Raw genomic sequence first — 26134 nt, 5'->3', positions numbered from 1 at the left:
AATACAATATCATGAATTGCTATCTTTACTCCCACTTAAACAACAAAAAAATAAACCATCTCAGCTCTTAATCCACCTTAAATACCAATGGCCCAAAGGATTACCTGATTTCAGGGATATTCTTTGAGAAAGAGATCTTTTGACAGTGCTCTAGAGAAAAGATCTGATGCCTGTCAGACACCTGCAGAAATTCTAGCAGTCACACAAATCTAGAGCCAGGGTTTTCCACCTGGCACAGCCCAATGGGGACAGGTGTATGCACCAAGGCTAGCCTCCATCAAAGTCACTGTCCAGGCTAATGCCCACCCACTGGGAATGGCACTTGACACAGGGGTGATGGTTTACTTGGTTGCTGTTCTAATCATTGGAGCCTCCGAAAAGGAGCACCTGAGCAACTTAGAGGAAGTTCACCGCCGTTATTTTAAGGCAGGCCTTAAAAGGGGTAAGTGTGTTTTTCACGCACCGAGGGTACCGGGTCAACAGGTACGGCTTGCACTCAATGGGGGAGAAGGTATGGGCCATCAGACAAGTCCCTACTCCTGAAAAGGCAGCCGAGCTACAGTCATTCCGGACTCAGAAATGATTACAAGAAATCTATCCCGAAATTGGCGGCCATCCTAGAACCACTGCATGGGCTACTAAAAAAAACATGAGGACAGGACATGGAGGGCACAGCAAGAAGAGGCGTTTACCAAAGTGAAGCGACAACTGTCATCCTCCAGGTTGTTGATGTACTACGACCCTTCCAGGCCACTCTTGATCACATGGAATGCCTCCACATATGGAATTGGGTGGTGTTATCCCACTCGATGGACAATGGAACAGAGAGGCCAATAGCCTATGCATGAAAGACTTTGGCTGATGCAGAGTGTAGATACGCTCAGATCAAGAAGGAAGGGTTGGCCGTCATTTTATGATGATCAAATTCCATCAATACATTTATGGGCGACACTTTACAATCATAACAGATCACAAGCCATTGCTCAGTTTGTTCAAAGACGACAGTGCAATTCCAAATCAGCCCGGTTACAGCATTGGGCCCTACTATTGGCAGCGTATATGTATGTGTTCGAGTTTTGCCCAGCGTGCAGATCGCACATATGGACACTTTGAGCCGACTCCCTTTGCCGACAACCCCCCACCCCCCCATCTCCGCCAGTTACTGATGAAGTTGAATCAACCTTGAATTTCATGGACACCCTAGTGGTTGACACCTCACAGATTTGTGAATGGATGCAGAAGAGTAATGAGTAATGCCATAACGTCCTGTGTGGGGATCAGCAGGGAAGACTGCCTGAAGAGCTGTGGGTTTTCACAACTAAGCAGCAAGAGCTCAGCATGAAGAATGGCATCCTGCTGTGGGGAGCTCGCATTCTGATCCTGAGCCAAGGCTGAAAGTCTACTTCAGGACCCACACAAAGAGCACCGGCAAGTGTTCAAGATGAAGGTGCTCGCCAGGAGCCACATATATGGTGGCATCGAGCGGGTGGCACAGGGATGTCAGGAACATCAAAGCCCCCACCAGCAGTGCTGTTCCATCCCTGGGAGTGGCCAGTGTAAGTTGTACCAAACTCATCAAAGGACCAAAAAATGAACCAGACATGTTGGAAAAGGACATTCCATTTTAAATGGACAGATTGCTGTACAAACCATGTCTGCAGGCAGACAACTGAATCCAGACAAACAGGCCGTGAGTCATGAAATGGCCCAATCTCATTCAAAGGGGGCAGTTGAAATGCAAATCACGTGTTGCCCTGGCCAGACGGAAGCACAATACCTTAATGCGATAACAATTAAAGTTGTCTCCAGCGACCATTGTCAAGAGACCAGCAGAAACCAGAGACATTGCAAGCTTTTGTAAGAGCACTGATTAAAATCAAATTACATTATGACACCTTTTGATTGGGGAACTTAATCACTTCCATTCTGTCAACAATCAGAAAGGCTTCCTTTGTCCTGGAACTCACCTGTGGGAGGGGTTAGTATTTGACCCATTCAGGGTTTTGCCCTAAAAATGACAAGTCTGAGGAACTGTTGGGAGAACTCTACTCTCCTGCCTGACACACACTTTGCCTTGCTGAAAACAGACCACAAGAACCGGAGGAACAACAGCCGCAAGGACCGGCCAGATTGGAAGAAGATCTAAAGAAACCTGTGCCAACGTTTTATTTAACTATCCTGTCCCTGGAGCGGTGAGTATATTCCTCCAGCTCACAGAAAACTCCCAATTAGTATAGTTTGTTGAGGTTTGGGATGGGTGAGTGAATATATCCGTGTATCTGTGTTTGCGGGCGCTAACGTAAATCTATGTAAGCTGTAAGAAATTTCAATGTGCCGTTTAGTCTCTTGTTTTACACATAGTATTTCATAATCGGTGTTTGTGTGTGTGGATTAATCTGAGTTGCAGAAGACTTAATTTCTCTTGAATAAATCAATTATTTTAAAACTACCATTATTGTGGTCTCACCTTCCTTTCACTGTCCGCTCTTGTCAAGTCACAATAATTGCCAGGACATAATCCCGTAGTCAGGACCAGAAAAGGGAATCTGAGCGCTTCGAACACGCTCACTCAAGAGAGGCTACTGGGCAGTAATAAACAGTAGTCCCTCTTTCACTCTCTCTTGTGAAGTTGCACTAGTGGGGCATTTCCGGGTGACATTTCACCATCACAGGAGAGAGACTCACACAGGCGTAGGTGGCAGTCAAGGTAACTGGTGTGGCATAAGGACAACCTCACTGGTTAGGTATAAACAGTGAGACTTGTCCCCTCTCTCTTGCGAAGCTGTCCCAGTGCGACACTTCCGAGTCGTGGTTTCAACACCTGCAGAAGAGAGACACCCACAGTTATCTGTGACACCCAATACCAGCCTGTTGTGGAGTAAAGGAAACCCTTTTCGTTACACCTTGGGTACATTTGCATGTTGGCTTCGCAGGATATTTTCAAGGTTTGATGTTCCTGCTGACATTGCACAGCCATTCCACATCCATCGAATGCCGTCCACGACTTTGAGGGCTACCACTGAGAAGTTGCGCCTCTCATTCAGTACCCACTGCACCCCTTTTAGTGAATTGGACATTCTGAATTCTCCCTCAGTGTACCAGAACAGGCACCGGAGTGTGGCGACTAGGGGATTTTCACAGTAACTTCATTGCAGTGTTAATGTAAGTCTACTTGTGACATTAATAAAGATTATTATTATTTTACTAGAGAGGAGTTCTCTCACTTCATGAAGTCAAATGGGGTAAAGCACATTCGGACCGCACCATACCAACCCTCTGCAAATAGCTTGCAGAGCGGGCGGTGCAGACGTTTAGGAGGGGCATGAGGAAGCAACCATGGGATCCATGGAGATGAAGTTGGCGTGGTTCTTATTCAGCCACCATACCACGCCACACATGACTTCAATCGCACCTTGTGGAATTACTGATGGGCCGAAGGCTGAGGACCTACCTTAGCTTGATATTCCCTGATTGGTGGAAAAATGGAGAGGGGCAGGAGACGAACGCACAACAGAGGTTTTCAGACAGAGGGCATGGTATAACCTTGGGAACTTCAGCGATGGTGCCTGGTAGACACTAGGGAAGGACTGAACCGGTATTGTACACAGTGAAAACACAGAAGTGGACTGTGCAAAAGCATGTAGACCACCTTAAAAATAGGGAGCCAGCACCAGGACCAGCCCTGGAATGGCCACAAGTCTTGACCTATTCACAAAACTTCCAGACAGCACCTGTATATTCAACAGAGGGGGGAACAAGCCATGAAACACAATCACTTTGGACAATGGACTCTGGTTGAGAGAGGAACTCGCCCAGCCACGATCTAATGATGCCAAAACAATGGACTTAGAATCATTTTGCTATGACTATGTTTGGGTAACTGGTCAGTTGAGAGAGGCGATCGTTTGATGAATGAAGTAATCCTCTTTTACGTTTTAAGAGACCGTTTTCTCCAGGCCAGCAGAATAAACAGGAAGGTCTCCGAGTGATCACTCTCGCTCTCCCTCCCCATCCATCCTGTAGATTTAAGCCTTATCTGTTGTTGAATTACCCGCATGCCACAGGCAGTGTTTTAAGAATCAACCGAGCAGCTACTGCCTCTGGAAGAAAAAGTAAATCATCCATCAACATCTTTAAATTGACTTGTCGCAGAATCCAGAAGGGCCATCGAACTCATCCTCAAACCATCCAAGTCACCAATCTACAAGACTATATTGTTATATTACGCTATTGTAATAAATAAATTACTCTTTTTGTCGAGCTGAGTTGTTGAAATATAGATGTAGTCTTCCAGTGATGATAAAGTAATTTAATGAGTAATATAAAATAATCTCGTACGTTCTTTTTACTTAATACTAAACTAGTAAACAAACAAATATCTGTACATTAAACTATTAAATAAGATAATGCTAATACTGATATCTATTAACTTCTTCTCTCTAGCTATCTCTCTTCTGTACTCTCTGCACTCCAGACACACTCTCCACTAGGAAAGAGTGGGGAAATCCTTTATATAGGTCCTGACAGTGTGGCCATCTAGTGTTGAGTTGCCTGTACTAGCTTAACATAGTCTGATCATGTATTACTACATATATTACCACTTACTTTAATTAGACTTTAAATAACTACCCTCCCACTTTGTAACTGATGTGAGTATGTGTGTGTATGAACTCTTGAATGCATGCAGGTGTGAGAGTCAGAGCGTTATTATTTTTATTTAATTTGGATATTAAATGCAATAAAATCAATTCTCTTATCTTTTCAAAACTTACAAGAAAGCCTGTGCGTGTATCTGATTTGCATCAGTTTGAATGCAATTTAGGTCCATAACTTCTTCAGAGTGGCAATCTCCATCAGATTGCCACTCTCGACAGACTTATCTTCACTAGAATTCCAAAGCCCCTGTCTCGCTCAACCTTCCTCACTCAGGTTGGGTGAGACAGGAGCAGCTAAACACACCCCTGGCTGCTTCGGTGTGGAGAACCTGGGGCAGAGAGAGGTAGGAAACAATCTATCTTTACGGCACTATCTGCTGTAAAGGAGGTGTTAAAAAGGTGTGGTGATATTCCTATGGGCTGTATCATAGATGGATGGTGTGTGACCTCCAACCAGCAGGTGGCGGTACAGACACACCATGCAGTCTCTATACAAAGGTCATGTGACCTGTGACTCCCATATAAGGAAGATTGAGAGGATAATAAGATGTACATGTGAATAGTCAGTACTAGGTGCAAGTTCCAGAGGAGTAGTTAGCAGACTCCATGATAACGTGCTCTGTATCAAATTGCTATCTTACCACACGAGACTCAATAAAAGATTCTGGTTTGGACAAGTTGAAGTGTTCAGTGGATTCCTACGTAAAGGTACAAAGGAGGAAACACAACAAAGGGGTGGTTAAAAGATAAGTGGTTTAGACAATGGGGCGGGGGACAGGTAGGAGGAGGGATTCGTGGTCTTGCTGGAGGTTTTGGTGGCCACATTTTGATAACAAGAATAAAAAGAAACAATGTAAGATAAAGGATACAATTCAAATGGGCATGCAGCATCAGAGAACATTTGGGATATAAGTGCATAATTTGTTGAAGATGGAAGTGCAGGTTCAGCAAGGTGTCAATAAGGAGTATGGAATCCTACAGAGGCAGTGAGTACAAAAACAAGGAAGTAATGGGTGAACCTTTAGAAAATACTGGTTTAGCCTCAAGTGGAGAATTGTGTGCCATTCTGGGCTCCACACTTCAGGAAGAATGTGAAAACACTGGAGAGAGTGCAGGAAAGATTTCTAAGAACAGCTTTGGAGGCAAAGGACTTCAGTTACAAGGCTAGATTGGAGAAGCTTTGGTTGTTTTCTTTAGAGCAGAGAGATTTGATAGAGGTGTTCAAAATTGTAAGGATATTTTGCTGAGTATACAGGGAGAAGCCTTTCACACTGGTGCAAGGGTCAACAACCAGAGGATACTAATTTAAACTCTTAGATTTTCCATCCCGCCCACTGTGGGACTCATCACAGGTAGGACAGACAATCTGAAGGACCACCAGAAGGTGAGTTGACTCCAGCAGGACCTTCCGATCCTGTGGGAGGCAGAACCAAAAAATTCCACCGTAGGTGATTAGTAAAGTGGCCAGAGATGAGATGAGGGCTTTTTTAATGCAATGAGTAGTTTGAATCTGAAATGCACCTGAGAGTGTGGCAGATGGAAAGGGACTTGGGTAAGTATCTGAAGAGATCTGAAGGGCTACTGGGCAAAGGCAGGGGGATAGGATGATGGTAAGTTGCTCAAGGAAAGCTAGCAACGATACAATGGGCTAAATGGCTTCCTTCTGTGTTGTAAACATTCTATTATTCTGACTCCAGCTCAACAATTCTGAGCTGGTGTTCCTCGCAACGCAGACTCATGCAGATTTTGTTTCCTGGGATCCCAGCGCCCTCCACAAACTCACACATGTTGCACTTCTGGCATACCAGCTATCTGTGTAACGTTGTTGTATTTAATCAATTTGTTTGTCTATTTAAGCAGCTTAGCATAATTTTTTTAATATTTTAACCAACTATTTAATCTAGTTTAAGTTATAGGTGGACTAAATGAAATATTTCCCAATTTAATATTAGAGCAAAAAGCAGCACCTCCTCCACCCTTGGCATCAAACTCCTGGGGCTGGATTCTCCGCCGGTGGGATGCTCCATTTTGCCGGCAACCCGGGGGTTTCCCGACGGCGGGGGGCTGCCCCACAATGGGAAACCCCATTGACCAGCCAGCAAAACGGAGCATCCTGCCGGTGTGCTGAACCAGAAATCTGGCGCGGCGGGACGGAGAATCCAGCTCCCAGTGTTTACACACCAATCACCATGTGCTGGCCACCAAATTATCAGTCAACTGTCTAATGCATTTGTGGGTAGCCAACTACGAGATCCTGAAAATGACGTGAGGAGAGCCCTGGAAGGATTCAAAGGCAATAAAGTTAAGGGTAGTGTTGACTTTGACAGCTGGATTTGTTTGTTGACAGCAAAACTGCAGAGGGCAAATCTCTCACCCATGAGCAGATGCAGCTATTTTTCAACGATGTACATTCAGCAACTATAACCTCTTCAGCAGCTTCCAAAATGCACATCTGTCCAGCAGTAAAGGAGGCAGCAGAGTGGTTCTCCTGGAAATAGGAACAGCTTATGAAAGAAAGCTATGCTAAAATTCAGGAACATTCATGTCTACTTGCTCATCTCAAAATTAATGTCCAATTTATTTTTCCAAGCACCCACTGTACATTTGGTTCTGAGACACAATCAGAGGGAATAAATTGCATTTGTGGCATCTTGTATGATGGCCACGATATTCCACCTGGGATCTAATATATGTAAATATTTCCACTAAATACTACACCAGTACATTGGTACTGGTGGGGCATGACAAAAGATACAAATGTAATCCATTGCGATTTGAGCTATATACTTGCAGATGCTTTAACATATTTTCAATAACAACCACGCTGCCATAGTTGAAATTAATAAAAATCTAACTGAGAGTTGAAAGCTGTCCCAATCACACATTATGACTATTATATCCACTAAATCAGATTAAATACACCTGCAAAGTAATTAAAATAGCCACCAAATTATTGATTCGATACTTATAAACATATTTAAACATCTTTTGGAACAAACAGAGTTCAGCCTGCATACTATGACGCCTGGCAGCATAGACATGTGCGCAATTATTGGACATAATCCATTCATTTGGTTTATCAAATGGAACATTTGGTGACAAAAACTAACTTTGTTCGATATAATTGTCTTCTGTCAGGCACAAAATCATAACGACTGCAACGGGCCGACCAGAACTAATGGGCCAATTATTTTGCTGCAGTCTGAATCACACAATCACTCTATTCCATTCCATAGAATCCATAGAATCTCCACAGTGCCGAAGGAGGCAACTTAGCCCATCGAGTCTGCACCGACTCTACTTAGGCCCACTCCCGCGCCCTATTACCGTAACCCCAGAACCCCAACTAGCCCACACATCTTTTGAACACTAAGGGGTAATTTCAGCATGGCCAATCCACCTAACCTGCACATTTTTAGACAGTGGAGGCAACTGGAGCACCCGGAGGAAACACACGCAGACGCAGGGAGAACATGAAAACTCCACATAGACAATCACCCAAGACCGGAATTGAACCCGGGTCCCTGGCGCTGTGAGGCAGCAGTGCTAACCACTGTGCCAACGTGCAGCCCAGTTCCTGCTCTGTTTCCTGCCAGGAAATAAAGTAAAAAGCTCACCATAATGCAGCTTCAGTATGAAGCGTGAAGATGATTACGAAGTTCACCAGCATGAACTGGTACTCAGTAAAATTAAGTAAAAACACTTTTAGTGGTAGATCTTTTGCAGAGGTGGCCACCAAACCTCAAAAGTGTGTAAAGAAACCAAACTAAACATCACTGAGCCTTTTCTATTAAATGGTTATGCCAGCTGCACACATCAGAATTACCTCTGAATTGCAAAATGACCAGGAAATGTGAAAAACACATCTGAATAGTAGCATGCTCTGGGAAATACCATTAATCAGGTTCGAGGGAGGGTTCTGATGAAAAGTTGTGAATAGTAATGGCTGGAGTCACTGTGTCTACTTTCCACCAGTAAAGCACTGGCTACCCTGCTGCTCCCCTCAGTCTCCTCGCATTCACACTGGAGAACTCTGCTCCACTGTGGGAAACCTCCGTGATTGGTTCTGCATCAGTTTGGCGTGGAGTTAAACATATTAGGCTCATGCTTAAGACTGAGATATCAGGCAGCTATAAGTTGAATTGTGACATTGGCTCCATCTGGATTATCTTCTACTCAACACTTAGGCCACAAAATCCAGCTCTGTAGTATCAGTAGTTTCTGCAGTTTGCTGGCTAAAAGGCAACAGTAAGGGTGTTGGCAGAGTGGCAGCAGTAGGGTCAAGAATGCGGTCATCCCAGCAGCTGAGAAAGGCGAGGAGGGGCGATCTATGAGTATGGAGAGAAGGCCAGCAGAATGCTTGCACAACAGCTTAGAAAGAGGGAGGCAGCCAGGGAGATAGGGAAAGTAAATGACGGAGATGGGAACCTGGTTGGAGATTCAGCAGGGGTGAATAAGGCGTTTAGGGATTTCTACAGTAGGCTGTATAGGTCGGAACCCCCTACGGGGCCAGAGGGGATGAGGCACTTCTTGGGGGGGCTAAATTCCCCAAAGGTAGACGGTGAGCTGGTAGAAGGGCTGGGGGCCCTGATCGGGTTGGAAGAGATAGTGGAGGATCTGAAGGCCATGCAGGCAGGTAAAGCCCGAGGGCCGGACATGTGCCCAGTGGAGTTTTATAAAAAGTTCTCTGGAATATTGGGGCTGGTGTTGATGAGGATGTTCAATGAGGCAAGGGAAAGAAGGGTGCTGCCCCCGACGATGTTATAGGCCACGATTTCGCTGATTCTGAAGCGGGACAAGAACCCGGAGCTGTGTGGGTCCTACAGGCCGATATCCCTGTTGAATGTGGACGCCAAACTTCTGGCCAAAATTTTGTCTTCCAGAATTGAGGATTGTGTTCCAGACATTATTGGGGAGGACCAGACGGGGTTTGTTAAGGGTAGGCAGTTGGTGGCCAATGTAAGAAGGTTGTTAAATGTGATCATTAGGTAGGGAGGTGGAGGTAGTGATCGCAATGGATGCAGAAAAGGCTTTTGATCGGGTTGAATGGGATTATCTGTGGGAGGTACTGGGACGGTTCGGTTTTGGACGGGGCTTTATTGACTTCCTACGTAAACAGGTGTCAACCTTCCTGCTCCTACCGTTAAGGGGGATTCAGGACAGGGTAGTTTCCAAAGGGTGGGTAGGAGAAGGGAGCGTCTCGGACATTTACAAGGAACTTATGGGGTCAGAGGAGACGCAGACCGAGGAGCTGTAGTGCAAGTGGGAGGAGGAGCTGGGAGGAGAGATAGAGGATGGTCTATGGCAGACGCATTGAGTAGAGTCAACACGTCCGCAACATGTGCCAGGCTCAGCCTGATACAATTTAAGGTCATTCACCGGGTTCACATGACAGTGGCCTGGATGAGCAGATTCTTTGGGGTGGAAGACAGGTGTGCGAAGTGTGCGGGAGGACCAGCGACCCATGTCCACATGTTCTGGGCATGTCCGAAGCTTAGAGGATTTTGACAGGGGTTTGCAGATGTCATGTCCATGGTGTTAAAAACAAGTGTGGCACTGAGTCCAGAGGTGGGGATTTTCAGGGTGTCGGAACATCTGGGTATCCAGGAGGGGAAAGAGGCAGACGTTCTGGCCTTTGCTTCACTGGTACCCCGGAGACGGATACTATTAGCTTGGAGGGATTCAAAACCCCCGAAGTCAGAGACCTGGCTATCAGACATGGCTAGCTTTCTCTGTTTGGAGAAAATCAAGTTTGCCTTGAGAGGGTCACTGTTAGGGTTCGCCCGGAGGTGGCAACCGTTCGTCGACTTTTTCACGGAAAATTAATCATCAGCAGAAAGGGGAGGGGGGTTAGTTTAGTTTAGAGTAGGGGGTTAATAAAGGTGGGACCTGTAAGGGCGGGAGATGGCTTTTGCACTATGTTTGTAGTTTCATGTACATTGTTTATTGTGTTGTTGTTATAATACCAAAAAAAACCTCCATAAAAATGTTTATTTAAAAAAAAGAATGTGTCATCCTATCAGAAGACAAAAGCTTAAGTCCTGGAGTGAGACTTATACCCCCAACCTTGTGAGAGATAATAGTGCTACCAATTGAGCCACAGTTAAGGCGTGCTCCAAGCTCTGCGAGAAGACATTTGCCAGTTCCATGCTTCTTGACAGAGACAGTAGGCTTTCTGGCAGGCCAACCAAACATTTCTGTGTCCAGGCCTGACAACCTTTTCTGTGCCCCATTCCACCAAAATTCTTACTCAAATCCGATATAGCAGAATTTGTGTGTAACACCAACCCCCAGGTGGAACACCACTGTCTGGCCAGGCGGCAGTTCTTGGATGTCTAAAACCATAAAGGCACAAGAGCAGAGTTGGATTTAGTGATATGGGAGTTGGGGGAGCGTTGGGGGAGGAAACAAGATGTGCATGGTGACACCATCTGCAGTTTGTCAATCATAACAGGTTGTGGGATGAGGGAGAAGTGGGATGTGAAAGGGTAGATTAGGCAGGAACATACGGCCATCCTTGATGTTTTCAGTCCCATTGCTGGTCAGTAACTGGTGCCTGTTATGGGCCACCTTCTTCGACAAGACAGAGGGAAATTTGCCAGTGATTGTGCTGCAATGTTTCTAGGTGATGGCCTGCCTGCTCAAGTAGCAGAAAGTCCATGTATCAGTTATGAAATGTGAGTTCCTGAAGTGGCAGAGAAATAGACCAGTGCAGGAAAATCACTTTATGACTGGTACAAGCAGACAAACCCGCATTACATAGACTTACCAGCTGAAAATTCTGATTTGAGTTCTGACTTTAACTGATTAGCTCTCTCTGTAGATGCTGCTTAATATGCTGAGTACTTCTACCAATTTCTGCTTTTTCAGTAATATGCTTTGGAATATAAATTTTAGCATGATCAGGGGATGGGTAGAGGCCTGATCGGGAGAGGTGCATATAACTTGCAGTTATGCTAAAATATTAGAGGCAGTGGAACTTAGGCAGTGGACAAGAGAACATCAAGGAGGAAAGATATAGGATGGTAACAGATCAGCAATGATTTAAGTTTCACAACAAAGGAACACATGTAACCTCTCTGAAAGAGCATGAAAAGTTCTGATCATAGAATTTATGTTCCGCATTTCTTTCTTTTTGTTGCATATTTCTGAATTGCCATAGTTTCAAACATCCTAAAACTAAGCTAGCTTTAGAAAAAACAGACTTGTGTGCCAGGGATGATAGGGGAAGACCAGTCGGGGTTTGTAAAGGGGAGGCATCAGTCGTCTAATGTTAGGCGTCTGTTGAATGTTATAATGATGCCCTCAGAGGGGCGGAATGTGGAGGTAGCGGTCGCTATGGATGCAGAGAAGGTCTTTGATCGGGTAGAATGGGAATATCTGTGGGAGGTGCTGGGGCGGCTTGGGTTCAGGAAGAGGATTATTGACAGGGTCCAGTTGTTGCATCAGATGCCGGCAGCGTGTGTAGGGATGAACCAGGTGAGTTCGAGGTATTTTAGGCTGCATCATCGGACAAGGCAGGGAAGCCCACTCTCCCCATTGCCCCCATTGCTCTTTGCCTTGGTGATAGAGCCACTGGCAATGGTGCTTAAAGCGTCAAGGGGTTGGCAGTGGATAGTGGGGGGAGGCGGAGGAGCATAGGGTCTCACTATATGTGATCGATCTGTTGTTCTACATATCGGACCCATTGGAATGTATTGGAGGTGCCATGGACATTTTGGTGGAATTTGGCCAGTTCTCTGGGTAAAAGTAAAACATGGGGAAGAGTGAGGTCTTTCCGATCCAGGCGAGGGGTCAGGAGAGGAGGTTGGGTGAGCTGCCGGTTAAGGTAATGGGGTCATGTTTCAGGTATCTGGGCATCTAGGTGGCACGGGGATGGGAGCAATTACTCAAATTGAATTTGGCCGGTTGGTAGAGTAAATGAAGGGGGATTTTAAGAGGTGGGACGTGCTCCCGTTGTCATTGGCAGGACGGGTGCAGTCAGTGAAGATGACAGTGCTCCCGAGGTTTCTATTCGTGTTCCAGAACATTCCGATTTTTATTTCAAAGTGTCATGAGAATATCACTTTAAGAAATGTTTCGCGGCTCGTGTTACTGCAGTGATGTCAGAGACTGGGTGGAGCGGAGCTCTGGCTCTGCTTTTTAGTTTCACTTTGAGAAAAGCTTGGGTGTGTCTGTTTTTTTGGTTTCGTTTTTCAGTGTGTTGGAGCTGAAGCCAGACAAAGCAAGTGTACTGCTCTTCTCTCTGCCATGAAAAGACTATCTCTTGATCATTTGGTGAATTCAAAATTATAAATGTTCTCAGTAGTGAATGTAAACCTGATGTGCTTCTGTTAAAAGGTGTTACTTTTGTCTTCTGGATGTTGTTTGGGAAGTTATTAAGGATTACTTAGTGTTGTATTTTTGGGGGGTTGTATTTCAATTGATGGTTGCTAAGATGTTCACTGTATGTTTTAAAAAGGTTAACTTGAGTTCGTAGAATAAACATTGTTTTGCTTTAAAAAGTACTTTTCCATTTCTGCTGTACCATGCCTGTAGAGTGGGTCGTGCGCTCCCCATACCACAATCTAGTAAACGTTGTGGGTCAGGTGAACTCCATGATACACTTTGGGGTTCTCTAAACCCTGGCCCATAACAAAAGGCCTTCTTTAGGAAGATCAATACATTGATCTTGGGGTTTATGTGGGCGGGGACCGCCCCTCAGGTGAAGAAGCAGGGAAGTAGTGGTGGGGGGCGGTGGGCTGGCCTTGCCAAACTTAATGAACTATTACTGGGCAGCAAATATAGCCATGGTAAGGAAGTGGGTAGTGGGGGAAAGGGGAACTTTGGGGTTAAAAAAGGAGGCAGTGTGGGTGGAAGGTAACAGCAGGGAGGGTGGGGCAAAGGGGTGTTGGTTATTTATTTATGAGAGTTCCTGCTTGTTCTCTTTTTGGTTGTGGTTGTATTTGATATATATATATATTTATATAAATGCCTCAATAAAATCATTAAACAAAGAAAAAAACAGATTCTTTTAAAATAGGTTTTGAAAAGCTTGTTTTCGGGTTTTTTTTGTAGCCAAGCAGTGCGTCCAACGACAGGAGCACCAGAGACTTCCAACATCTGTGGCACTTCATCTGTGGGAATGGCCAGGTTGGCCTTGGTCCCGCCTTTACGTTGACTTTGCCAGACCATTCCAGCGATCAATGTTCCTCATAATAGTCAACGCCCACAAACATCCGGTTGGGGCAATGAGTGAGTGAGCCGCACGTTCGGGGGCTCTCACTCTGGTGGGATTTGAGGACCTGGTTCCCGGATTTGCGAGACTGTGGAGCGCTGAAAGGACGGCCACAGGGGGGGGCTAAGGAGCGAGCAGAGCTGCATGGAACTGTGGGAGAGCAGAAAGCAGCGCAAACGGGAGAGGAAGGGACAAAGGCAAGGTGCAGGGGAAGCTGACCCAGGAGCAAAGATGGCAGACCTACGGACCTCGGACCCGGTGATTCAGCAGGCGCTGGAAAACATGCTGCAGGTGATAAAGAGCAGTTTTGAATCGTTGAAGCTGGATAACTTGGACCCACTTCAGAAGGCAGTGGATCAGCTGAACCAAAGACTGGATGCCCAGGACGAAAAAGTGAAGGAGCTGGGGGAAGCAGGCACTAGAAGTCGACGGGTTGAAGGAGAGACAAAGAAGACTGCTGGACAGAGTAGAGGAGCTGGAAAATAGAGCCTGTAGACAAAACCTGAGGATCATCGGCCTCCCGGGGGGGGGCGGAGGGAGCTGATGCCACAGCATTCGTGGCGGACCTGTTAATGCAGCTGGTGGAGGCTGAAGCCTTTCCACGATCGCCGGAGCTGGAGGGGGCACACAGAGTACAGGCAGACAGGTGCGTCCGGGCCCCACCCCCCGTCCGATGGTGGTTAGGTTCCACAGGTTTGTGGGGAAGGAGCGGGTGCTGCAGTGGGTAAAGAGCGCTAAGAGCAGCACATGGAATAACAGTGTCCTTCGCATTTACCAGGACCTAAGCCAGGAGGTGGCCAGGCGGCGAGCAGCCTTTAAACAAGTTAAGGAGGTGTTGTTCAAAAAGCACGTGAAGTTTGGTCTGCTCTTCCTGGCTCGTCTTTGGGTTACACATCAGAGCCAACACCACTACTTCTCCGAGCCCGAAGAAGCGATGGACTTTGTGAGGGATATGGGGCTGGTCTCGAAAAAAGGACCCACGGACGCAAGCTAGGGTCCAGGAATTACTGTTTGAAGGGACGTCTACTGTGCCTGGACTACTGGTCGACTGTTCTCGGGGATAGTGGGACCGGTCCAGACAAGGGTTTTTAATGAGGCAAGGGACAGAGGGACACTGCCGCCGCCGATGTCGCAAGCCACCATCTCGCTGATATTGAAGCGGGACAAGGACCCGGAATCCTGTGGGTCATACAGGCCAATCTCCCTGATCAATGTATACGCCAAACCCCTGGCCAAGGTTCTGGCGATTAGAATTGAGGATTGCGTACCGGAGGTGATTGGGAATGATCAGACAGGGTTTGTGAAAGGCAGGCAGCTGACAGTTAGCTTGAGAAGATTGCTCAATATGATCATGATGCCCCCGACGGGCAAATAGGTGGAGGTAGTGGTGGCAATGGACGCTGAGAAGGCCTTCGACCGGGTGGAGTGGGGCTATTTGTGAGGGGTGCTTGGATGGTTTGGCTTCGGGGAGGGACTGGTTAATTGGGTCAGACTATTGTACCAGGCCCCAAAAGCTAGCGTTAGGACAAACAGGATAATGTCAGATTATTTCAGACTACATCGCGGGACCAGACAGGGGTGCCCACTCTCCCCGTTACTGTTCGCACTGGCCATAGAGCCGTTGGCGATGGCGTTGAGAGCTGTGAAGGGGTGGAAGGGAATGACTAGGGGGGGGGAGTGGAACATAGGGCCTCTCTCTATGCGGACGACCTGCTCCTGTACGTGTCGGACCCACTGGCCGGGGTGGAAAATATACTGGAAACATTGAGGAAGTTCGGCCGGTTTTCAGGGTACAAATTAAATATGGCCAAGAGTGAGATGTTTGTGGTGCAGGCAAGGGGCCAGGAGAATAGACTGAATAAGCTGCCATTTAGGCTGGTGGAGGAAAGTTTCTGGTACTTGGGGACACGGGTGGCACGGGACTGGGGCAGGTTGCAAAGTTAAATTTGACTAAAGTGGTGGAACAAATGAAGAGGGAGTTTCGGAGATGGGATGCACTCCCGCTGTCACTGGCGGGGAGGGTGCAGACTGTAAAGGTGACAATCCTCCCTAGATTTCTGTTCATCTTCCAGTGCCTCCCAATCTTTATCCCACGGTCCTTCTTCAAAAGGACTGGCAAAATCATCATGAGCTTTGTCTGGGCGGGACAATCCCCGCGGGTGAAGAAGGCGATGCTTGAAAGGAGCCGCACGATGGGGGACTGGCATTGCCGAGTCTGATCAACTACTACTGGGCGGCTAACATAGCCATAATAAGGAAGTGGATGGTGGGTACGGGGTCTATCTGGGAGCGGGTGGAGGCGGCTTCGTGCAGGGGCACCAGTTTGGCAGCCCTGGTCACAGCTCCCCTACCGCTGTCGCCGGCCAGGTACTCCACCAGCCCGGTAGTGGGGGGCGGCCCTGCAGATATGGGGCCAGTGGAGGAGGCATGTAGTGGGGGTGGGTACGTCTGTCTGGGTTCCAATATATGATAACCATTGATTCACCCCCGGGAACATGGATGGAGGGTTTCGAGCATGGCGGCGGGCGGGGGTGGGGAGGGTGGGCGATATGTTCCTGGAGGGGAGCTTTGCGCGTTTGAGGGGCTTGGACGAGAAATTTGGGCTGGTAAGGGGAAATGACTTAAAGTACTTACAGATGCGGGACTTTGTACACAGACAGGTCCCTTCCTTCCCACGCCTCCCGCCAATAGGGATCCAGGACAGAATAGTCTCTAGAGGAGAAGGAGGAGAGGGTAGAGTCTCGGATATCTACAAGGTGCGCATGAAGAGGGAAGAGTCCCAGACGGAGGAGCTGAAACTCAAATGGGAGGAGGAGCTTAGCGGGGAGATGGAGGACGGGCTGTGGGCGGAAGCCCTGAGTAGGGTAAACTCAACCGCAACATGTGCCAGGCTCAGCCTGATTCAATTTAAGGTCGCTCACTGGGCCCACATAATGGTAGCTCGGATGAGCAAATTCTTTGGGGTAGAGGACAAGTGCGCTAGATGCGCAGGAGGACCAACGAACCACGTTCACATGTTTTGGGCATGTCCTAAGCTTAGGGGGTACTGGGAGGGATTTGCGGGGGTCATGTCCAGGGTGCTGAAAACAAGGGTGGTGATGAGCCCAGGGTTGGCAATTTTTGGGGGTCCAGGGGGAGAAAGAGGCAGATGTTCTGGCCTTTGCTTCCCTAATAGCCCGGCAGCGAATACTGCTGGCATGGAGGGACTAAAAACCCCCGAAGACCGAACTATGGCTTTCGGACATGTCAAGTTTTCTGGGTATGGAAAAAATTAAGTTCGCCTTGAGGGGATCTGTGTCGGGGTTCGCCCAAAGGTGGCAACCATTCATCGACTTCTTCGCGGGACAGTGAACGTCAGCAGGGGGGTGGGGGTGGGGGAGGGGGGAGATTAGAGTAGAGTAGGAGGGATAAATAGGCGGGTAGTGTCTATGGGAGAGCGGGTATGTGCATTATGGTTTGGTTGAAGTGTTGGCTTTTCTTTGATGTTTGCATATTTCTGTAATCTATAACTGTTTACAATGCCAAAATATACCGCAAAAAAATTTTTGTTAAAAAAAAAATAATCAACACCCACACCAAGTGAGTGGAGATGCACTAGGTGCAGGCGATGACCACAAAAGCCACGGTTGAGCAGCTTCACCAAAGGTTTAGCGTACATGGAGGTGCTGCTTGCCGATAATGGCACGGCATTCATCAACAGATTCTGCCACGTGCACACCGCTCCATATTGTAGTGATATCATGGTTGTATTGTAATTTACCAACTGACCACTAGGAGTCTCATTAGTATATAAATGAATAATAGAGTCAGGTGACCTCAGACTAACTGGGGAGCTGGGAGAGAGATAGTGGTTTCTGCAGGTTCATACTGTTATTTATCTGTTGTTTTGTGCATATTTAACCCACAGTTATAGTTCATAAATTGTTTATAGCTTTAGCTACAAGTGTTCTTGTAATATAAATCAGGCCTTCCGACAAGAATATTACACATATCACCCGGCCTTGAACAGTTTGGCTGAGAGAGCTGTCCAAACTTTTAGACAAAGGATGCAGAAACAGATCAAGGGCTCCCTGTAAACGCCTTTGGCCCAGTTCCCTTTTTGTTACTGGACCACACCACATGCTACGATGCGGGGCACGCCGTCAGAACTGTTCATGGGTCATCCCCTTCGCACTCAGTTGAGTTTGGTGATTCCAGACATTGGCGGAAGGGTCCACTGTGGCTAGGATCATTCTGACATGGAAATGGCCAGGCGTATGCCCTTGCACCAATTTTCACCGGGCAACTCAAAATAAGTCCAAAACTTTGGCGATGGGGCTACATGGGCTCTAGGCGTGGTACTGACCCAATTTCCTAACAGGTGCGGGCACAAGGCCGCATGTCCAACTGGCACATGGACCGCATCCACAGCTGTGTCCTGGACTTACCAGAGCCACTCTTGGATGCCGTGGCCTCACAGGTCCCCCAGCCTCCACTCTTGCTGCTAGCACCGGCCCTGCAGGCCCAGGGATCCCAGGACACCAAGATGGCAGACATGGACCCCCTCGGACTCCAACTCAGAGATGGAAACTCAGCCGCTGGTGGGGGTTGAAGACCTGGTTGTTTCCAACGCAGAGGCAGCCGCACCAGCGCCGCTCCGATGTTCCACGTGAAAGTGATGGACCCCCATACGGTATACACCTCTGGATACTGCACTAGCGACACCCAAGCGCCATACCCAGGCAAATCGGACAAGGCGGCACCGCGAGCACCACTCTGAACTTGGGGGTGGGGTGGGGGGGGGGGGGGGCAGTGGTGTTACAACCCCCATGGAGGTCACAGGGTATGGACCATCAGGTTTCCCGTGACCTCAGCAGAACACAAGCCTCCCTGATAATGGGGCGGAGCCACCCCTTAACAAGGGGAGCCTGCGTAGTGTGAAACCCCGGCCTAAATGAAGGTCGGGGTGGAAGAACCTTTCGGGGAGTCAAATAGAGACATTGTGTATGTCATTAACCCAGTTTTTTTTAATCTTGCCTACCATTTCTTTGTGGTCAATCTGTGCGGATTCTACAATCACAACAAAAAGGTAGAATACAAATACAACAAGTGATTAGGAAGGCAAATTGAATGATGATTTTTCTGGAAGTTGAATGAATTAACAAAGTGAGATTGTTTTGCTGCAGTGTACTGGGTGTTGGAGATACAGTCATGATTTTATCAAATGGTGGAGTAGACTCCAGGGGCCGAGTGTCCGACTCCTGCTCCTCATTCATATGTTCTTAAGTTACATGGTGAACAAAAAGCTTAACGCAGATTTTTATCTATGTCTACCATAGGATCATAGAATCACAGAATTTACAGTGCAGAAAGAGGCCATTCGGCCCATCGAGTCTGCACCGGCTCTTGGAAAGAGCACCCTACCCAAGGTCAACACCTCCACCCTATCCCCATAACCCAGTAACCCCACCCAACACTAAGGGCAAATTTGGACACTAAGGGCAATTTATCATGGCCAATCCACCTAACCTGCACATCTTTGGTCTGTGGGAGGAAACCGGAGCACCCGGAGGAAACCCACGCACACACGGGGAGGATGTGCAGACTCCGCACAGACAGTGACCCAAGCCGGAATCGAACCTGGGACCCTGGAGCTGTGAAGCAATTGTGCTATCCACAATGCTACCGTGCTGCCCCGGCCCAAATAATATGCAGGCACCAATTCCCGGAAAGAGGGAGCACAAGAAATAGGAGTGTAAAAAATATGAGGTTAAAACAAAGAACATAATTATTTACCTAGGGTAATGGTCTTCTGACCTTGATGTTTGAACAGTGTATTTTGAAAGAAAAATGAATGGCATCAGTCCTCTGGAGTCTGATACCTCTGTTGTAACTGTAGTGATCTCTATGTGTGCATGTACACAAGGGGTTAATGTGTACTCAGTAGCACCACATGATCACTAGAGGGCCGGACCAACAGGGGATAAAAGGCCACCACATTGGGTCTCTCTCTTGGGTGCACTGTGACCAGGGCAATAGCAGACTAGTTCAGATGGCTAGAGGAGTTACATACAGTTACCACAGTTAGATCTTGTTAACCTTATCACGAGTATCAAAGTTAAAGTAAAGAACACATGCAATTATTGTTAACGTTACTCACTAAACCTTTTGTTACTACTGAACGAGTTCTTCATTGAGATTCCGAAGACCTCATCACTAACCAAGGAGTGAGTAGCACATGTTACCTACCACACAGGTAACAAAACAGTAACTTTGATATGAAACATTAAAGATAGAGCATGAAAAAAACAATAAAAAGCCCTTATCTTGGCAGCATGGTGGGGCAGTGGTTAGCACTGCTGCCTCATGGCGCCGAAGTCCCAGGTTCAATCCGGCTCTGGGTCACTGTCCATTTGAAAAATGAAAATGAAATGAAAATGAATGAAATGAAAATCGCTTATTGTCACAAGTAGGCTTCAAATGAAGTTACTGTGAAAAGCCCCTAGTCACCACATTCCAGCACCTGTTCGGGGAGGCTGTTACAGGAGTTGAACCGTGCTGCTGGCCTGCCTTGGTCTGCTTTCAAAGCCAGCGATTTAGCCCTGTGCTAAACAGCCCCTGCACATTTTTCCCGTGTTTGTGTGGGTTTTGCCCCACAACCCAAAGATGTGCAGGGTAGGTGGATTGGCCACGCTAAATTGCCCCATAATTGAAAAAATGAACTGTAAATTCTAAATTAAAAAAAAAAACCTTGGGCAGGATTCTCCGCTCCCGCGGCTAAGTGCCCACGCCGTCGTGAACGGCATCGAGTTTCACGACGGTGCGAAACAGCCCCGATCGCGATCGATTCAAGACCTGAAAATGGGCTAGGAGCGGGGCCACGAGGAACTCGGCGGGCGCGGTGCGAAAGCAGCGTCGTAAGCGCGCGACGCCCGAATGATGTGGCGCTGCGCCATAAATGGCGCGATCTGCGCACGGAAGGACCCAGGAGGAGGAGAAGGAGGAGAGATGGCTGAGCCCCGACGAGCCACACCGAGGTTCCGGGACACGGACACCCTCCTCGATGAGGTAGAAAACCGAAGGGCCACCCTCTGCCCAAGAAGTTGGCACCGCTGTGAGTGCTGTGGGGCACACCCCCTGGTCCGGCGAGCAGTGTCGGAAGAAGCTGCACATCCTCACGCGGTCTGCCAGGGTAAGTGCCATGAGGGTGCCCCCGGGTCACAACCAACCCCCCCCCCCCAAGCACGAGGGGGGGAAGTGGGGTGGGTGTTCAGGGTGCACAACGTTGTACTCGACCCACATGAGCACCGGGACCCCCCCTGGAGAGATGCCATGGCGTGGCTCCAACTGTCTCCTCACCCAGCATTAATATAGCCTATATCTGTACACACTGATGATACCCGCCTAATTGTGATGCTTTATCCAAGCCCCCCCCCCCCCCCCACCCAAGACAAGACAGCTCACAACCAACGTAAGCGTATGAGAACCGGAGGGGGTTCCCCTGTGCTGCACCCCCTAAATGTTCACGAGCAGAGGGCCCTGGACCTCGCTGGGGGATCCGCCACCCGGGAGGTCGCGACATGCCAGGTCGGAGGCGCAGAAGCAAGTGAAACAACCCTGCATGTCCTCACCCCCCCCACCCCAGCCCGTCATCGCCCCCCTCACACTCATGCCACTGCACCCTCGATCCCCTCCCCCCTCACACTCATGCCACTGCCCACTCGCTCTCCTCCCCCCTCACACTCTGGCCACTGCACCCTCGATCCCCTCCCCCCTCACACTCTGGCCACTGCACCCTCGATCCCCTCCCCCTCACACTCTGGCCACTGCACCCTCGATCCCCTCCCCCCTCACACTCTGGCCACTGCACCCTCGATCCCCTCCCCCCTCACACTCTGGCCACTGCACCCTCGATCCCCTCCCCCCTCACACTCTGGCCACTGCACCCACGATCCCCTCCCACCCTCACACTGCCCCCACCACCACCATACACACGGCCCAGCGTGTCTAACGAACCCCGTATCGCTGTGTTCCCAGGGCCAGCCGCCGAATGTCCAGGGTGGCCTCGGCCAAGACACAGCCGACCATCTCCAACCTCAAGCACACTCAAGGACGCACGCCAGAGGGTGGCAGTCGGTCGGACAGGAGGGCCATCCTCTCAGTCTGGGACGCTGGACTGGGACGCACATACGACGGACAGAGACAATACTGAGGGGCACAGGACGGACAGTGACGATGACGCACAGAGAACATAAGAACATAAGAACATAAGAACTAGGAGCAGGAGTAGGCCATCTGGCCCCTCGAGCCTGCTCCGCCATTCAATGAGATCATGGCTGATCTTCTGTGGACTCAGCTCCACTTTCCGGCCCGAACACCATAACCCTTAATCCCTTTATTCTTCAAAAAACTATCTATCTTTATCTTAAAAACATTTAATGAAGGAGCCTCTACTGCTTCGCTGGACAAGGAATTCCATAGATTCACAACCCTTTGGGTGAAGAAGTTCCTCCTAAACTCAGTCCTAAATCTACTTCCCCTTATTTTGAGGCAATGCCCCCTAGTTCTGCTTTCACCCGCCAGTGGAAACAACCTGCCCGCATCTATCCTATCGATTCCCTTCATAATTTTATATGTTTCTATAAGATCCCCCCTCATCCTTCTAAATTCCAACGAGTACAGTCCCAGTCTACTCAACCTCTCCTCGTAATCCAACCCCTTCAGCTCTTGGATTAACCTAGTGAATCTCCTCTGCTCACCCTCCAGTGCCAGTATGTCCTTTCTCAAGTAAGGAGACCAAAACTGAACACAATACTCCAGGTGTGGCCTCACTAACACCTTATACAATTGCAGCATAACCTCCCTAGTCTTAAACTCCATCCCTCTAGCAATGAAGGACAAAATTCCATTTGCCTTCTTAATCACCTGTTGCACCTGAAAACCAACTTTCTGCGACTCATGCACGAGCACACCCAGGTCTCTCTGCACAGCAGCATGTTTTAATATTTTATCATTTAAATAATAATCCCTTTTGCCGTTATTCTTACCAAAATGGATAACCTCACATTTGTCAACATTGTATTCCATCTGCCAGACCCTAGCCCATTCACTTAGCCTGTCCAAATCCCTCTGCAGACTTCCAGTATCCTCTGCACTTTTTGCTTTACCACTTATCTTAGTGTCGTCTGCAAACTTGGACACATTGCCCTTGGTCCCCAACTCCAAATCATCTATGTAAATTGTGAACAGTTGTGGGCCCAACACTGATCCCTGAGGGACACCACTAGCTACTGATTGCCAACCAGAGAAACACCCATTAATCCCCACTCTTTGCTTTCTATTAATTAACCAATCCTCTATCCATGCTCCTACTTTCCCCTTAATGCCATGCATCTTTATCTTATGCAACAACCTTTTGTGTGGCACCTTGTCAAAGGCTTTCTGGAAATCCAGATATACCACATCCATTGGCTCTCCGTTATCTACCGCACTGTTAACGTCCTCAAAAAATTCCACTAAATTAGTTAGGCATGACCTGCCCTTTATGAACCCATGCTGCGTCTGTCCAATGGGACAATTTCCATCCAGATGCCTCGCTATTTCTTCCTTGATGATAGATTCCAGCATCTTCCCTACTACCGAAGTTAAGCTCACTGGCCTATAATTACCCACTTTCTGCCTACCTCTTTTTTTAAACAGTGGTGTCACGTTTGCTAATTTCCAATCCGCCGGGACCACCCCAGAGTCTCGTGAATTTTGGTAAATTATCACTAGTGCATTTGCAATTTCCCTAGCCATCTCTTTTAGCACTCTGGGATGCATTCCATCAGGGCCAGGAGACTTGTCTACCTTTAGCCACATTAGCTTGCCCATCACTACCTCCTTGGTGATATCAATCCTCTCAAGGTCCTCACCTGTCATAGCCTCATTTCCATCAGTCACTGGCATGTTATTTGTGTCTTCCACTGTGAAGACCGACCAAAAAAACCTGTTCAGTTCCTCAGCCATTTCCTCATCTCCCATTATTAAATCTCCCTTTTCATCCTCTAAAGGACCAATATTTACCTTAGCCACTCTTTTTGTTTTATGTATTTGTAGAAACTTTTACTATCTGTTTTTATATTCTGAGCAAGTTTACTCTCATAATCTATCTTACTCTTCTTTATAGCTTTTTTAGTAGCTTTCTGTTGCCCCCTAAAGATTTCCCAGTCCTCTAGTCTCCCACTGATCTTTGCTACTTTGTATGTTTTTTCCTTCAATTTGATACTCTCCCTTATTTCCTTAGATATCCACGGTCGATTTTACCTCTTTTTACCGTCCTTCCTTTTTGTTGGTATAAACCTTTGCTGGGCACTGTGAAAAATCACTTGGAAGGTTCTCCACTGTTCCTCAACTGTTTCACCATAAAGTCTTTGCTCCCAGTCTACCTTAGCTAGTTCTTCTCTCATCCCATTGTAATCTCCTTTGTTTAAGCACAAAACACTAGTGCTTGATTTTACCTTCTCACCCTCCATCTGTATTTTAAATACCACCATATTGTGATCGCTCCTTCCGAGAGGATCCCTAACTATGAGATCCTGAATCAATCCTGTCTCATTACACAGGACCAGATCTAGGACCGCTTGTTCCCTCGTAGGTTCCATTACATACTGTTCGAGGAAACTATCGCGGATACATTCTATAAACTCCTCCTCAAGGCTGCCTTGACCGACCTGGTTAAACCAATCAACATGTAGATTAAAATCCCCCATGATAACTGCTGTACCATTTCTACATGCATCTGTTATTTCTTTGTTTATAGCCTGCCCCACCATAATGTTACTATTTGGTGGCCTATAGATTACTCCTATCAGTGACTTTTTCGCCTTACTATTCCTGATTTCCACCCAAATGGATTCAACCTTATCCTCCATAGCACCGATGTCATCCCTTACTGTTGCCCGGATGTCATCCTTAAATAACAGAGCTACACCACCTCCCTTACCATCCACTCTGTCCTTCCGAAAAGTTTGATACCCTCGGATATTTAACTCCCAGTCATGACCATCCTTTAACCATGTTTCAGTAATGGCCACTAAATCATAGTCATTCACGATGATTTGCGCCATCAACTCATTTACCTTATTCCGAATACTACGAGCATTCAGGTAAAGTACACTTATGTTGGCTTTTTTACCTCTGTTCTGAATCTTAACACCTCGATCAGTAACCTCTCCTAAGTTATATTTCCTCTTAACCTTTCTCCTAATTTTCCTTGTCGTCGAACCCACATCTTCCTGTAACAACCTGCCGCATCGCTTACCATTAATGTTTTCACTTCCCGTTTTATTTCTTTTAGTATTCCTGGTCCTATTCACTGAGCTCCCCTCAGTCACTGTACCTTGTACTGTCGCCCTTTTTGATTTTTGACTATGGCTTCTCTGCCTTACACTTTCCCCCTTACTGCCTTTTATTTCTGTCCCTGTTTTACTACCTTCCAACTTCCTGCATCGGTTCCCATCCCCCTGCCACATTAGTTTAAACTCTCCCCAACAGCTCCAGCAAACACCCCCCTAGGACATCGGTTCCAGTCCTGCCCAGGTGCAGACCGTCCAGTTTGTACTGGTCCCACCTCCCCAAGAATCGGTTCCAATGTCCCAGGAATTTGAATCCCTCCCTCTTGCACAATCTCTCGAGCCACGTATTCATCCTCTCTATCCTGACATTCCTACTCTGACTAGCTCATGGCACTGGTAGCAATCCTGAGATTACTACCTTTGAGGTCCTACTTTTTAGTTTAACTCCTAGCTCCCTAAATTCAGCTTGTAGGACCTCGTCCCATTTTTTACCTATATCGTTGGTGCCTACGTGCACCACGACAGCTGGCTGTTCACCCTCCCCCCCAGAATGTCCTGCAGCCGCTCCGAGACATCCTTGACCCTTGCACCAGGGAGGCAACATACCATCCTGGAGTCTCGATTTCGTCCGCAGAACCGCCTGTCTATTCCCCTTACAATTGAGTCCCCTATCACTATAGCCCTGCCATTCTTCTTCCTGCCCAGCTGCGCAGCAGAGCCAGCCACGGTGCCATGAACCTGGCTGCTGCCGCCTTCCCCTGGTGAGCCATCTCCCTCAACAGTATCCAAAGCGGTATATCTGTTTTGCAGGGAGATGACCGCAGAGGACACCTGCACTGCCTTCCTACTCTTGCTCGGTCTTTTAGTCACCCATTTACTATCTCCCTCAGTACCTTTCACCTGCGGTGTGACCAACTCGCTAAACGTGATATCCACGACGTCCTCAG

Source organism: Scyliorhinus torazame, chromosome 2 (genome assembly GCF_047496885.1).
Source record: "Scyliorhinus torazame isolate Kashiwa2021f chromosome 2, sScyTor2.1, whole genome shotgun sequence".
NCBI classification, from domain to species: domain Eukaryota; kingdom Metazoa; phylum Chordata; class Chondrichthyes; order Carcharhiniformes; family Scyliorhinidae; genus Scyliorhinus; species Scyliorhinus torazame.
Note: the sequence above shows the minus strand (reverse complement) of the source record.